This window comes from Ixodes scapularis, unplaced genomic scaffold, assembly GCF_016920785.2.
Source record: "Ixodes scapularis isolate PalLabHiFi unplaced genomic scaffold, ASM1692078v2 PGA_scaffold6__148_contigs__length_123643588, whole genome shotgun sequence".
In the NCBI taxonomy this organism is placed as follows: domain Eukaryota; kingdom Metazoa; phylum Arthropoda; class Arachnida; order Ixodida; family Ixodidae; genus Ixodes; species Ixodes scapularis.
Window position 1 is genome coordinate 11,135,692 of NW_024609881.1, and position 16,110 is coordinate 11,151,801.

General features: G+C 44.4%; 1 long non-coding RNA gene across 1 annotated transcript; it reads left to right on the plus strand.

The window, feature by feature from the left end:
- Nucleotides 1-13: 13 nt before the first annotated feature.
- Nucleotides 14-16,066, plus strand: LOC121838312. Its single transcript, XR_006078459.1, has 3 exons — nucleotides 14-55; nucleotides 976-980; nucleotides 16,000-16,066. It is a non-coding gene; the product is annotated as an uncharacterized LOC121838312 (long non-coding RNA).
- The last annotated feature ends 44 nt before the right edge of the window (nucleotides 16,067-16,110 follow it).

Genomic DNA, 16,110 nt, shown 5'->3' on the forward strand with positions numbered 1-16,110 from the left:
GACCGAGCTCAGGACCCCTGGGTTCTGCAGCGCAATCCTCGCTACACATATTCTGGTACACCTATCCCCCAGCTCTCCATGGTCATCCCCAATTTAGAGTGGGCAATCGCTCGGTATATTACAGTTTGTAATGGTGTTATTTGTTTAGGAAAACAAAAGGTCAGATAAATACCAGTAGGGCCCTGCGGAAGCGGTGCATGGGCCCCGTTTCACTTTTCACAAAGCACCCTGTCTTGAATGGCGGCAGAGAAACAGGTTGGGCTGATTCGCCTGCAGGCCTTTGCTGGGTTGATGGCTACTATCCAGACTGGCAGCTGATCGGCAGCTTCCAGCCACCTGCAGTTTTTTCTTGATGATACAGACTTCCTGCAATACCATGATTAAGAATCAGACTGATATTCTGGAACAAAAAAAGAAACCAAAACTTGCTTCACAGATCAACAAAAGAAAAAGTGCCAACATTACGCTTCTCTTGTTGTCGACAGTGCAAAGACCATGATGACAGCACCATTAAACTCAACCAAACAAGGAAACTTAGCTTCTTCATGACGCAATTGTATTAAGAACCAGGCACGCAGCCGGAAGGGGGGGTAGGAGCCTACCTCACCTTTTCTTTATTACCTACCCTATCCCCCCCCCCAGAATCGTCCATTTTGCTGGCCCTCCCCCCCCCCAAAAAAAAAACAAATTTCTGGTGAAGCGCCTGTTAAGAAGAATGTGCATGTAGAGCTTAGATACCTACTGGTACCTTAAGAAATCCCAGGAAGCTAAACACAAATTAAACACCACTTAAAAATAGCACAGCTCGCTTGATAGGCACATGCACAGCAATCAACAAGCCTCTTGACATGTTGTGCAGTGCAGGGATACAAATTAAAAATAAACACCGGGGATGTGATCGAAATCCTTTGGGGCAGTGCAATGCGCAAGTTTATCCTGAAGCTACTGTTTGCGCATGCGCCTAAGAGGCGTTAGAGCTGGTTCACACTGTTGCAACTGACTACGACCGAGTTGAACAAAACAGGGTTTTAAGCCGCTTACGACTGCCATTATTACTGCTGGACGGCGTGGTCATAAGCCGTCACAAGAGGCTTAAAGAGTGGTTTTGTCGGAGTCAGTCCTAGTCGGTTGCAACAGTGTGGACCAGCTATTAGACTAAAATTGTATCCAGCTTTGGGTCTTTCCACAAATGTTTTAAGAGACTCCCTTCAACTTTACCAGGGCCTCAGGTATTTAAACGTTGTAGTAAGTAGGGAGCCAACACATTCAAAGCTGGATCTCCTTGCTTTGTATGTGTCTCCCCAGTACCACTAAACGTTCTATACCAGATCAGAGCATTTTAATCAAATCATTCAACCTCTTTCCTCGGCCATGTAAACTACTTGTGCACCCACGAGTTCTACAAGTCACGAATGTAGCTGGAGTAAATTAAAACGTCGCTAAGGCGAGCAATAATAATCATTATTAGCGACAGTAGTACCCTGGGTGGTTCGCAAGGCTAGACATATATGCAGGGGCCCGTACGCACGATCGTCTGCTAGCCAATCAACCAGACCAAGATGGTCAAAATAACAAACAGGCAACAAGGGAGAAAACAACAAGAACGATGAGATTAACAGGGCTCGGTCAACACTTTTAACACCCGTGCGACACGGGCAACTCGAATGCCATTTACAACGAATGACAATTGTGTGATCGGCGAATCAGCTCGCTATCTGTCGCGCGTGGAACGCGTCACGCCCGGAGTGTCGCGCGCCGATTGGCCGTCCGCTCAAATGTCATTCGTTGTAAATGGCATTCGAGTTGCCCGTGTGTCCCAAGTATAAGAAACTCAAGGCCCGAGCACCTCAAACCCAACGCCACGCACCGCACGCCGGCGCGAGGCACACGCCGTACACGAGCACAACGACGACACCCAGTTAGGAGCGTGTCCTATCAATACGCCAAACGCCAGCGCCAGTCGAACCGCGCCATCCCTCTGGACGCGGCGTGAAAACCCAGAACGCGCGGGCCGGGAGTTTCAAAACATTGGGCACAACTCAACGCTGCCGCTAGCATGAAAAAGGACGAGACGACACGCAATCAAGCGTTTAACAACACAGAACAGTTCACTGATAGCAACGCGTACTTTAGGAACAATCTAATCAGCGTCTCTGCAGTGCTCCGGTGTCGCAGAGCATTCACGGGATTCTCAAGATAGCGGCACGGCTAGGGAGCCTACATACTCGGCACGGCGGCACCGCGGCGCCGCCGCCGGTCAGTGCTAAGACGATTTCACTTTTTTCGACTCAAATCGTAGAAAAAAGTGAAAAATCATCCGAATTACGGTGGCAACATGAGCTACGTTGTTCCGAAGATGATCTAGCATATCTGGATATTCTTCTAGCATGCAATATGAATATGCAATCGTCAAAACTTAACTAAACTCGGATCGACCGACGCACTCCGAGAAAGGCCTTTGTGTCCTCTCCGGAACGAACAAGGATCCAGAAGTTGCTTGCGGCTTTGAATTGGCACGAAGCCAAGCCAGCCAAGGCAGCCAAGGATTGAAATACGACTTAGTAGTTTTGGTTTCGACCCCACTCTATCTCTGTCCATATTTCTGGGGCCGGTGTCACTACGGTTGACATTACTGCAGTTATCGTACTCTATACAAACTTTGAAGTCAATCGAATGCGAGCAGACATAATTTCCCAGCTTCTTCTCCTGTTATACATTGCTTGATAACCTTTGTTTGCTGATTGGAATCTGCATCAACTCATGTCCATCTGGTCCTTCAAACAAACGGTGTTTAATATCTTAATTCGACTTGATTTCTTATTTGTGAATACATGTAATTGATTAATCATTCACTAGATATCTGTTTTAAGTTTATTTATTTTTTTGCTAAAAAATGTACGTATTTTTTAAGTTTTTTTTTTTGTTTGGTTGGAATTACAGGCCGTGTTTTGTGGCTCAGTAAAACAGGTTGTTTTGAGAAATTCAAGATCATGTACAGCCGACAATACACCAGTGATGTAAATACAGGGGAGGCGGGAGAAGCGTCCCCCCCCCCTCCCCATCCCTTAGAAAATATTCCTGGCTGCGTCGCTAAATGAGCATAAGAGGCACTGCGTTTTTTGCCTTATCAACATTCACACAAATCGAAGGAGGGAGGAGCTGCTTCATCTGAAAACTTTCAGTTTTGAGATGAAGCAGCTCCTCCCATCTCTTTCCACTTTTGCAGAGCGAACGCTCGGGAGGAGCCGACCCCCTCCCCAGCGTTTACTTTCAACCTGCCAACGAGTATGGCTGTATTTTTTTTTTTCGTGGACCTTCTAGATCGCTACAGCTTCAGTGCATACAGCGGTGTAATCCACTCGCTAACTTTCTGTGCGTGTCTAAACAGAAGACATGTTTCCCTCCAGAGCGGGATCGGCGGCCGAGTGGGCTAGAGCACACCAGCTCGGAGCACGCGGAGCGAAAGCTCGCGCAACAGAACCCAGGGATCCTGGGTTCTGTTGCACCTGGGTTCCGCACCCCTGCCCGTTTCGATCTGGATGAGCATCGTACCGGCGTTCGGTCGTGTATCACTACTGCGTGGCGCACGTTAAAGACCCCAGGCTAGTGGTTGTGCTGCACCGGCTAAATTGCTCATCTACCGCGAGTGACTCGTCGCAACTTTAAATGGCTGACCAACTACACGCTGTAAAAATATCCCCATAACCCAATTTGCAATTTTTGCCCTGCAGAAGTTACGCTAACCTTGATGACGTAGAACAAATTAGTTCTGAACACGTCGACGCGTGCACCGCCGAAACGTGCCCCACATGTCCTACACTTCGTTTCACGATCAGTGCGAGCGAAAGCAATGTGAGGTCGCTGTTGACACGTCACGAGCTCACCTTCGCTCGTATTTATGGTGAAAGAGAGAATGAAGAGTCATAGAACAAAGAAATGATACAAAACATAGATGTAATCTATGTTTTGTATGTAGATAGTGTAATAGATGGCAGGGTAGATCTATGTCATCTATGTTTTGACTGCCTAAGCTAAGCCTATTTCGTATTTACAAATTCTGATAAGCATGACTCCCCGTGGAACCTATCCAAACGCGGATTAAAGTCCGGCTTGCTTAATTTTGAGATGAAAATAAAAATGTAAATAAATATTTACATTCGCGGTACCCCTTACTTTGTTTCGATTCCTTACATCAGTGAATGCGATTTTCCGCGGAACAAACTTCTTTTTTATGTACTTGATCACTAGCGCCACTTGCACATACAACGTTTTTGCTTTGCACCACGCGTGGCCAAGGCTTTCGTAACTTGTGGTGCGGTCCGTGCGGACTGCATTCCACGTGTGTTGGCGGTGTAAGGTGAGTCAGATGAGTCGTTCCCGCTTTAAATAAATACTAAAAATCAGTTTCTCATACTGCGGCACTAAGCGTTGACGTTGGTGCAGCGAGAGCAGTCTTGCCTCTTCTTGAACTTAGAAATACCAGCCAACATCTAAGCCTTTCTCGTGTCGGAAGTTTTGCGTGTCGCGTTTCATTTGAAAAACTAAAGGCTTAGCACATGTCGGTTTTAGAAAGCATTTTTTGCTTGAAGCTTCTGAGGCAAGTTCGCTTTCGCGAAGAAAACGCACCACCAGGATGCAATTACGTAGCATGTGAAACTGATATTTGTTGTTTATTTAAAGGTGGGACGATCAATTTGACTGAAGCACCCGGTCATTCTTTTCAGTCTGGAAAGAACTCGGGGTCTTAGCAAACGGAAAACTGAACACGCGCGCTCAACGCCGCTGCAATGTACGCAGATTTAGTTGAGCAACATGTTTTTCACATATTTTTTCTTGAAGCGCCGACTGATTTGCGATTAGTCAATTTGTTCTGGAATAAACACCGGCCTCTGGAATTTGATGAAATGTGTTCTATTGTTTTTTTCTAATTTACGCATCCAGTGCAACAGTTTGTTTTTGGCGATTTTGTGAAATCAGACATGGGGTGCTGTTTTGCGGACCCTGCTTGCGGTTGCGATGTACTGTCGGCACGGCCGTGTCAATAAAGCCCGACGATCGCGTCACGCCGGCAAGCGCAATATTTTTGAAAAGGAGGAAACGGTTTCTGGCCAAAGGTCTAAGCGCAGATTCTCGTGTACGAAGCTGTACGTCACTGGCTTTGTGATAATAGCGTGAGAGTCAAATTTAAGCGCAACGTAAGAACGGATATTAAGTTGATGTAAGTAAAAGTGGCCGTATCTAGTACTTCAGGGTCCGATGTCAAGCAAGTTCCAGACAAAAAATAATGAACGACGGTAATTGCCCGTCGTTCCTTCGCGCGCTGATCGTGCAAAAATAAACGACACCCGAAACCAGTGGCGTCACGAGGGTCAGCGGCACTCGCGGCAGTAGCCCGCCGCGACACCCCCCTCCTCCCCCCCCCCCCCCCCCCCCCCGCGCTCCGCTCGTGCGTGGCCGCATAACCCGCCGCTCCCCCCCCCCCCCCTCCACTCTCGCGTGGCCCGCCGCGAACTTCCCCCCCCCCCCCACCCTCCGCTCTCGCGTGGCCCGCCGCGCCCCCCCCCCCTCCCCCCGCATCCCGTCGCGACACCCCCCTGAGCGCTGCACCCGGGCGCGGTCCCCCACCTTGTGACGCCACTGCCCGAAACCACTCCCCGGCAGTTCCGTGGAATCCTGGGGCCAGTGAATACAGTGAATCGCCACGAAATCCTTAAATCTTGGCACCCGCCTGTCTAACCTGGTCGGCTCGGACCAGGACAATACAAGGAACGCCGAGGAAATCACTTCCCTGGCAGTTACGTAGAATCCCGGGGCCAATGACCACGCTGAAGCGCCACTAAGACTTCAATGTTGGTGGCCACCTGTCTACCCCGGTCGGCTCGGACCAACAAAATACAAGGAACGCCAAGGGAATCACTTCCCTGGCAGTTCCGTAAAATCCTGGGGCCAATGAACACACTGAAGCGCCAATGTTGGCGGCCGCCTGTCTACACTGGTCTGTTCGGACCAAGAAAAGACGAGGAACGCCAAGGAAATCCCTTCCCTGGCAGTTCCGTGGCATACCGGTGCACGGGAAATACGGTGAGACGCCAGGCTGGCAGTTCACCGAATTCCCTGGGCGGTCCCGGTCCAGTCTACTACGGCCAAGGCCCCATCCTGGCCCCAGCTAGCCCAAGCAAGTGTGCTGCTTGGGATATTGTTTCTGTCCTTAGTTAAATGGTCGTTTCTAATTATTTTAACTTTGCCTTTTTGTACTGTACACTGTTTCTTAGGCTCAGAATTGTCTGCAATTTTATTAAAGGAATAAATAGATAAGCAATGAAATAAATCACTCTCATTTAATTTGAAATATACGAATAACTCCAAAAATACTTTGGACAATAGCGCGGGGGAGTGTCCACTCGGGGTCACTAACGTCATTTTTCAGATTGAGAAACAAAAAAACTATAATACATCCATCTCGGGTTTTATAATATCATACAAAAAACTCCGAGGCACGAAAAAAAAAGTCCTACAAAGAAACATCAGGAAACGCAGCTGATATTTTATTTAAAAAACGATGGTAGTGCAAATAAAAATAATATAAGAACAGGAATACACAAACGGAAAAGTGCTGACTCGGAACTGCTGTTTAGTGAAGAAACGAAGGAATATAAAGCAGAACTTTAAGGAGGTATATGAAATCAAAACAAACGACGATACAACGCAAGAATTTATTTACACGTCAAAATTAAGAAACAAAAAACTGTATTTTAAATTAAGTTACACTAACATATGCTTTCTTCTACTTGCCGTGGTCTTTTGATCTACTTTTATTTATGTAATGTATAAACAACTATCCCGTCATATGGCCCTCGTGAAAGGCTATTTCCACGAGAGCCCCTTTTTATATAGAACAAAGAACATCTCTCGTCCTCACTCTCATCAGAGCATACATCCGTTAATCATAACATCTTCAAAGGGGAACAAAGGTACCAGCTCTGCTAAAAGTAGGGTCGATAGCGGAAGAATCTGCATTCGAGGGAAGGGGAGGAGATTAAATAAAACGTGCGTTTCGGTATCGAAGGAAGCTGAAACTCCCTGAGCATGTAAGGACTGAACGAGCGGGATGGTATGGACAATTAAACTTGAGGAATTAAACTTGAGGAAGAAAATGGGAAGGGACGGACAAACATATTTTTTGTCCGTCCCTGAACATGTTGCGCTTGCGCTTTGTGTAAAGCACCAATGTTTGAGAAGAGGATGTTAGCTGAAATAAAATAAAACAAAGGGATTCCAGATTTCTCTATGAGTCCACCTCTACCTAAGCCTAATTTTGTCAGAACAAGACATGATGCTGCGGAGGTATCTGGAATTCATGTCAGTGAAATACACACTACAGCTAGAAAGAGAACACGAATTTTTTTTTCTGCCTGAAAATCATTTTGAGTGAAATAAATACTAAAAGGGGTGATGCAGCTATTATTGTACTTTGAGCAAATACCGCTTAGAACAGATCCCTCACGTTAAGAACTTGTGAAACAACCGTCCGATTGTCAGCACACGCAATCAAATTCGCAAAAGAACAAATGAAGAGCAAGGTCCTTCTTTTTGTTTTAAATCGCAGCCAGAACAAGCGGCCACGTGATCTGGAGCCGACTCAACGCCGCTAATGTTCATCGTAGCCACACGCTGGGGTTGGCAAGGCACCTTACACGGGCTTAATTCCAGACATTGTCATGGTTCGTCCGTTGTCGTCATTGCAGCGATTGGACACAGAAAACTACCCGAATGCTTGTCCAGCTATTGATTGTCATAAGCCCAAATCGAGTGATCACACAATGCTGGGGGTCCAATCAATGAGCCGCAATCAAATATTGTCACTAGGCAGTACTGCAATCGCCCAGCTATGTAAAGGTTTGTGAAGGAAATACTGCAGCTGGCTACTGGCCTCCCGTGCCTCCCATCCTTGATGGATGGACGGATGGATGAATCCGGCTGAGCCCTTTGGTTCGGGCGGCAGCTTGCGCCATCAAGCCATTTTGTTTTACCGTTTAAACTTAGAATATTTAAATATGAAAACTATATTCACTCCGCACTGCAAAGAAAGTGAGGCTATAAATTCCCTTGCCATCAGGTAATAATACCTAGTTTTTTTCTCTTTCTGGCACTATTCACTCAATCTTTGCTTGACAATCCCTACTTTGTCTACTGTCCACTCTTCCTTCGCTGTTTCTAAAACCTAAAAACTTTATTAAATCTATGTTGTCTTCGGTAGGCATAGGGTGAAGGCCTTTCCAGTAGAGTATCAAGTGCTCAGCCGTCTCGTCCTCCTCTCCACAAGCAGTGCACATTGTATCCATTTCCTGGTACTTCGCTCTGTATGTTCTGGTTCGCATAACGCCCGTCCTCGCCTCAAACAACAATGAGCTACTCTAAAATTCTCATAAATGCTTTCTTTGGGAATAACTGTTTTGCTTAATCTATAGCTTTCCAGAGCTTTTTTCCCCTGCATTCCCTCTAGCCACCGATGTCTTTCAAGTGGCCTTAACTTTCTTCTTAACTGAGACCTGCTCTTCCGTAGCTGCACTATAGCCTAAAACTTTCCACTTAATTTCCTGGTACGCTGTCTCCACTTTGTGTCTATACTCCTGATGTATAAATAGAACAAATCCTTTCGTGCTTCTTGCTCTCCATCCATTTGCCTCAACCGATCCTCTAATGCTATCTTGGTCACAGCTTCCGTGCACTCAAATGACGCCCATCCCAAGTCTCCTTGTACTCCCTGGTTTTGCGTTTTTCAATGTGCCCTCAAAGCCAGCCTACCTACTCCACGCTGTTTTATTTCGAGTCTTGCATGCTTCGTATTTTATGCATAGCACTGCGTTTCTGAAAGTCAAACCAGGCACCATGACCCCTTTCCCAATCTCTCTCACCACCTCAACCCTGCTATAAATCCAAAGTGCTCTACTTTTCATTACAGCTGCATTTCTGTTACCCTTACCTATTATATATTTTTCATGCTCACTGAGATATTCTTCACCATCACATACCCATACTACTAGGTACTTGTATTTGCTTGCTCTCTCAACTGTAATATTCTGTGTCTTCAGCCTCACAACTTCATCATTGTTAAAAAATCATGACTGCTGATTTTTCACTACAGACTTCTAAACCTAATTCCTTTCCTTCCCTACCACAGATACTCATTCATTCCAGCAACTCTGTCCGGTTGTTAGACATTAGTACGATATCATCCGCATACACCTATTCCGGTAAGGAGTGCTGAATTTTTTGGCCTAGCTTACAGTACGAAAGGTGGAAGCCAAGCCCACACTTTCTAGTCTATTCTTTAATCCTCTCAGAAACAACATAAACAGCAAAGGCGACAACGGGCACTCATGCCTAAGATCTCGTCTTATCTCTATTTTCCCCGTTGCCTTACCTTCCCATGTTATAATCACATTATTATCTTTGTAAATGTTCCTTAATATTGATGTGTGTACTTCATCTAGGTTTAGCTCTCCACTATGTCCCACGGGTTCCTTTGGTTCACATTGTCATAGGCACCCTTGATATCCAGAAATGCCAGCCAGAGCTATCTGTTTTCTTTTTGCGTTGTTTCTATACACTGTGTTAGAGAAAATATACTGTCCTCCAGCCACCTTTGTTTTCGAAACCCGTTCTGTAACTCGCCCAGTATGCCCTCGCAATCTATTGATTCATCCAGTCTGTTCTTCATATTATGCATTACCAACATATTGTCACAGGCGGTGACCAATCAACAATAAATAAACAGAAAGAAATAAACGTTTAATGTGGCGAACTTGTGCCAAAAATAAAAGGGTACAAAATATAATCACGGAGCGTCGCGGGCGTCGAAGTCGGCGTAGCAGCAGAGTCGAACGCTGGGCGAAAACTGACTGCAGATCAGCACGCAGAGTCCCTTATGTACGCGCGTTGGGTTCTGGAACAATCGGCCTAAATTGTTCGGCGACAGGAACATTCAGAACTCGATCTGACGAGAACGCAATGAAAGAACAAATAAAAGAGCATTCCACTGACTGGAATCGAACCCAGACTTTCTGCACGACAGTGAAGCAGGGTAACCACTCGGCCACGCGCGCGGTCACTCACTGACGAGCGTGGCATTACTCCCCCCTTTAAAAAGGCATCGTCTGGATGCCACGTAAAAGGCAACAAAACAGAGCGAAACAAACAAAAAAATGGGAACATACGGAGGCTCGCAAAACACAATCCTATCAAGCGGTGCACAAGATCACATTTCGCATTCTTATCGCGCGTAGTACGGCTTGAGGCGCACGACGTGGACGACTTCCGGTCAGTAAACAGAGCATAGCACGTTCAGCTTAAGAAAAAAATTCAGTGCAGGCCTATATTCATGGTTCACATATGTGTAATTGCTCTTCATAATGAAGGGAAAACTGCTTAAGTTGTGGCCCACTACAGGCTTTCTATTAGTGTTAAAAAGTGTGGTAGAAAACAAGATTGCGCTTGGAAGACGGGGACATAGGAAGGACAGACACAACAGAGCGCTAACATTCAACTGATTTAATTCAAGAACCTCAGCGTAGAAACGGACTTTGTCACCGCACCACATCTCAACCAATCCGTTCTGCCACGGACCGCAAGTACGCCAACTCCTTATCCGCCAAGTCAATTGACGCCATACTGACACAACTTGTGCCGGAACTATTTATAGTGTCAGCCTCCATAATCTCGCTAACAGTCCTATCTTTGTGCCTCTCAAGAACAGTAGACGAAGCAAATAATTGTTTGCACCCGCAGTCATGACAGTGACACGACAGATTATCACTGCGAGTGCAAACCATTATTTGCTTTGTCTACTGTTCTTGCTAGGCACAAAGATATGACTGTTTGAGAGGTTATGGAGGCTGATGCTATAAATAGTTCTGGCATGTGTTGTGTCAGTGTGGCGTCAATTGACTTGGCGGATAAAAAGTTGGCGTACTTGCGGTCCGTGGCAGGGCCACGGATTGGTTGAGATGTGGTGCGGTGACGCGGTGTGTTTTTACGCTGAGGTTCTTGAATTAAATCAGTTGAAAGTTAGCACTCGGTGGTGTCTGTCCTTCCTATGTCCCCGTCTTTAAAGCGCAATTATGTTTTCTAACGTACCGTACGAACTTGCCCAACAATCAGCACTTGTTAAAAAGTGCTATTGTGTTTTAAGCAGCTCGCACCAAATATTTTCTTGAAATACATAGGTTCATGAAAATTATTATGTAGATGTTGGCAGACAGTCATGGTGAGGCCAATTTTTAATGCCAAGTGGTCCACTTATTCAGAGTTAATTGAGTTTGTAAACATTGTAGGTCGCAAATTAAATTTTTATGGTATGCAATGGGCACAATTATCCGTAATGACTAGCTCTACCTAGGGGAACTTCATACGTTTACTACGGCAAGATAATTTCGAAAAACAAAGTATTTAGTTTATTCAACTCCTGCACTAACCTTGTCTTTAGAAACTTTTTATATTCTTTGCGATGCTGAGATAAGATTCTGGAAATAGTTTTTCTAGAACTACTCTAGATATTTCCAGTTCATCATTTTTCTCGCAAAGCATTCGAAAGAGCCAAACCCTGTAATGTACGGAGGGAATTCACAGAATGATGCGACTGACAGTTTGGAACATTCGGCACTGTAACAGTAATAATGACATGTCACTTATGTAATGCTCATTATCGCAGATCAAACTGCTTTTTCCGTCTACACTCATTTTCAGTAGACTCATCCAGCGAACTCCCACCTGAGACTGCAGCGCTGGGTTCTGCAAAGTAATTTGAATGAATAATGATGCAACAGGTTTCTTTGAGCGTGCGTCTAACACATATTCTTTATATTGAATCTGCTAAGTGTATTCATGACCATGTCCATAATTGTATCCACATTCCAGCTTATTTTTATTTTGACATTTGAGTTTTCCTCAGTACTTTTCTCAACATCTGTGCTTGTTGAACCATACTCAAGTCCATACATCTTGTCTTTCGCTATTACATTAATATATAAAACTGTTGATGCCGAGTGAGAATTCAAGGTACCGAATCTGTCGTGCGAGCTAAATAAGAACCAATAAAAAGCTATACAAAGGAAATTTTGTTAAAGGAGGCTGTATGGGCATTAGAATAGCACATGCCATGCTAAAAAAAAAATACAAATTCTTGTTAGGTATGCAAGGATGACAGTGTTGTGCTGTTTCTGATGTGTCACAAAAAACAAAAAAAATCAGTGCCATACAGTGTTCCTTATGGAAGTACAAACTGTTGAATTCGAAGCCCAGAAGTTTTATTCAAGAATGTTCCTCAATACAAATGTATTTTGAGATCTGAGCCACTGACTGATACATGACTATGTGGCAAACATTCATTTTTATGTGCATTATAGTTTACTAGGTCTAGTCTGCATTGATTTATTGCATTCATGCTGAAACTGGGAGGAATTCTCTGGGTATGAATAAAGAGATAAACATTTCTTGATATCAAAACATTTGAGAACGGACAAAAGGAAGGATCTGAGAACGGTATCTTAGATTCTCCTTTTTCTTACAGTATATCTAATGTTCACTTTATTTCACCTGATGCATTTAGTTTTTAGCGCAGCTGTTAGCACCCGTTTCCGCGTTTCGCGGCGTCGCTGTCGGCGTAACCGCCCAACTAAACTTGGCAGGAAATTGAATTAATGTTGTGGTCATGTGACGTTAATATTTCCGCTAAGTCTAGCTGAGAAACTGAGTGTTTTTATGGATGACGTGACACGGTCATGCGACGTCATTTTCCCCGCTACTTTTAGCAGAAAAACTGCATTTGTGTAGAGGTCATGTGACATCAATTTCCGCGCTAAATTTATTGGGAAACTTAACCCGCTAAATTTAGTGGGGAAATTTCCCCCTAAATGGGAGGGAGCAGAAGAGGAGGAGGGGAGGGAAGGAGGGGCATACCCTCCCATCTTCCTCTTCGAGAGCTGTACTGTATTTTCTCATTACAGAGAATTGTAAACGTCTCATATTTCATCTCATGTTTTTTCAACTTTCATATTGCAGGTGCGCTTGCAGCACAAATCTGGGTTGTGCTGATCCTCTACGCACAAGTTAGGAACTCCTGAGTGACAAGAGTGGGAGTTTGGTCTGACAGCTCAAGGGACACCATTGTTCAGTATTGAATTTTTAATTATCTTCTTTTGAGCAAAGTTAAGCTTTGCTGCATGCAGTTCTTCTAAAAATAAATACCTGCAACCAAATTTACCAGGTCACGACATTTTGCCTCTGCTCTTAGTGCTCCTGGTGAGCCTCGGATGAGAGCTTACTGGGGTGCAAACATCATAATTGTTTGAAACCACTCACTGATGTAGAGACTTATTGACATCCAGCATTCCAATGAAACGCTGGATATCCACAAGTCTTTCTTGAACAATGCAAGCGGGAAAGGAACCATACAATCATATTGTATTGGGGGACATTCTACAGAGTGTTTTTTTGTATATTTTACAGATTTTTTAAAAAAAAGCCGTAAAAGCTACATTTACGCAGTCTGTACACGTGAATTATATGGCCAGGGCGGCATAGTATAAAAGGCTAATTTGTAATGATCAGTCGGCTTATTACAGAGATGTGCCAGACTTCTTTCAGAAAACTAGATGGAGGTTCATTCTCGCGTGGTTTTATCCCGCGAATCTGAATATCCCGTTCGTTTTCCACAAAGATATAACTAAACGTGAGAAAACACAAAAAAAACATCCTACCAATAGTGACATCGTAAGAAGACCTTTCAGCCGCCAAGTGTATGTCGCTTAAGGGCCGCGCGTCCAGTCGCAAGTTTTCTAGGTATATTCTCCCGCATTGGCACCAGTCGTGACACATTTTTCTGCCCCTTTAAAAAATAGCATGTGCGTGCATAGCTTTCATAGGCACTGAAGATGCGTGAACAAAGATTTTGAAAGCTGCTCTTGTTACGTCCCTCTCTAGGGAAGTGCTTTCAAAGCGCTTTAAAAATGACTATGCAGCCTCGATTAATTAAATTAGCAAATAATTTTGATATTTGAGATTCTGGAGGTCAAATGAAGAAGATTTAAAAGAGTTTTCTCAAATACAAAACCGCTTCAGCCTCTCTCTAAGTATAGTATGTTCCTAAAATTTTTAATCAGTGAAAATAGACCCATGGTTCCAATTAGAAACTTCTAAGCATCATCAAAACACACTAAATCAATTTTCTTTGTGAAGATATAAGACAAGAGCAGCATTTTATGGTGTTCTAAAAGAATGGTCAATTTGGACGCGTTTCCAGACTTCGGTTTCTTACCAGAGCGCATCTTTGCACCTACGGTCCTGCTGCCCGGTGGCCGCAGTGCGAAGCCGCCCCCTCGCCTCCCTCGTAGGATGGAGGGAAGCAAGGCGCACGTGTGTTGCGCGTCTAAGCCCCTGGGGAACAGGACCGTGGGCGCAAAAATGAGCTCTGATAAGAAACTGAAACCTAGAAACTCGTATCCAAATAAAGCATTTTTACAGAACGCGTAAAATGCTACCCCTGCATTATATCCTTCTAAAAAGAGTTGATTTTGTGGTTTTCAGTGACTCAGCAAGTTTCCAATAGAAACCATAGTTTCATTTTCACTAATTAAAAAGTTAATTAACAAATTGTATTTAATTATCTGACTGATCGTTACGACTAGGTCCCTATGCTACGTACGCCTGGCCATATAACTCTCCTGCACAAATCGCATTAATTTAGCTTTCACGGCCTTTCTAAACATATATGTAAAGCTTAAAACTAAATTGCCGTGTACAACAGTGAAAAGGCGAAACCACCATGTTGGAGCCATATGGCTCTACCACGCCGGTATCGCCTTTTCGCTGGTATAGGATGTCCCATATTACGTTATCCATGTATGGTTCCGTCCGCCTACATGGTTCCGCCATAATCCACTACGCCGGTATAGGATGTCCCATAATACGACACGCTTGTATGGTTCCGCCTACCTGTATCGTTCCGCCGTAATCCACTATACTGGAGCTGCCTTTTCGCTTGTATAGGATGTCCCATATTACGGTTACGCTTGTATGAGCCTTTTCCATCATCTTTCCATCATCGATATTTTCCAACAGGGCGATACTGATTAGGCTGGAAATCTTGAGACTTTTCCAATTGCCGAATTTCTCAACAATACCGATTTTCAGCTCATAGACATCCTGCACAGGGTTGAGTTAGGTACTAACGGCCATTAACAACTGCGTGAGTTACTGTACACATATGCGGTAACTATACTAAAGCCCAACTTATTCTGGTAACGCACAACACCATAAAACTACCAAAAAACACCGAGCATGCACCCGCGGCAGAGTAAGCGCTCAACCCCTACTTTTGAAACATATCAACTCATCTAAGGACATATTAAAGCCTATTCCTCTATTTTAAGCAAGTTAAAAAAATATATGAAAGAGACATCAAGCACCCTGTCGCCATGGGCGTTTATCTCCACGACTGGCAGACAGAATGGGGATAGAACGAGTAGAACAGCAAAGCAGGAGAGGAATAGGAGGGGTGCAGTCGAAAAGAGCTAGAAAATGATATACTTGGGGACAACGTTCCGTGGCAATGGAGCTAAAGCTAGAGAGCCAAAGGACACCATTTCACTGCATAGCTGAATATAGTTCAACCATAATAATTTGCTGGGTGGAACGTAACCAATTAAAATATATGTAAAATTGTTCTGTTTAGCTTTGACTTTAGAATGTTAGCATAACATTAGCCAGGACGTGCCAAACCTAGAGCATTTCCTTTTTAGCTATTTTGTGTTTTCTTGGTTTAAATTCACCCTAGGTTTTCTAGCTCCCTGCAAAATTAAGATGGCATCTTTATCATGCGCATCTTTGGGCATCATCAGTGTGGTTTATTGTAGGCACACTCTGTGAGCTCGCCCCTTTGTTTGACATGTAAGATTTTTATGAAGTTTGGCAACCAAGAAATCTTAGAACAAACCAAGCAAGTGGTGTGCAACGTGTATGACAAATGGGACAGTGGGAACCGGGACTCCTAGTTGTTTCCGTATGCCGGTTGGCTAGCAAGCTCACTGGTGTGTGTGAGCAAGGGTGGGGACC